Below are 238 nucleotides of genomic sequence, written 5' to 3'. Positions count from 1 at the left end.
CTGCAGATTTTTCTTCGTTTCGCCGCCTCCCGTGCCCTAGAACGACACCCAGATCTCACCGGAGTTCGCCGCCGTCTGAAGCTTCTGTCGGTCGATTGCATCACCTCTGGAGGTTCCTAGCTTCTCCTCTTGCTTCCCCTTGGTCTCATCACTATACCACACCTATTAGTTCTCGCAGGGAAGCAAACACTCGAGTGCTTCGAGCTCGCCCCAGCGAACACCCCACCACCCGAGCTCC

Source organism: Triticum dicoccoides, chromosome 4A (genome assembly GCF_002162155.2).
Source record: "Triticum dicoccoides isolate Atlit2015 ecotype Zavitan chromosome 4A, WEW_v2.0, whole genome shotgun sequence".
NCBI classification, from domain to species: domain Eukaryota; kingdom Viridiplantae; phylum Streptophyta; class Magnoliopsida; order Poales; family Poaceae; genus Triticum; species Triticum dicoccoides.
This window is presented reverse-complemented; position numbering follows the sequence as displayed.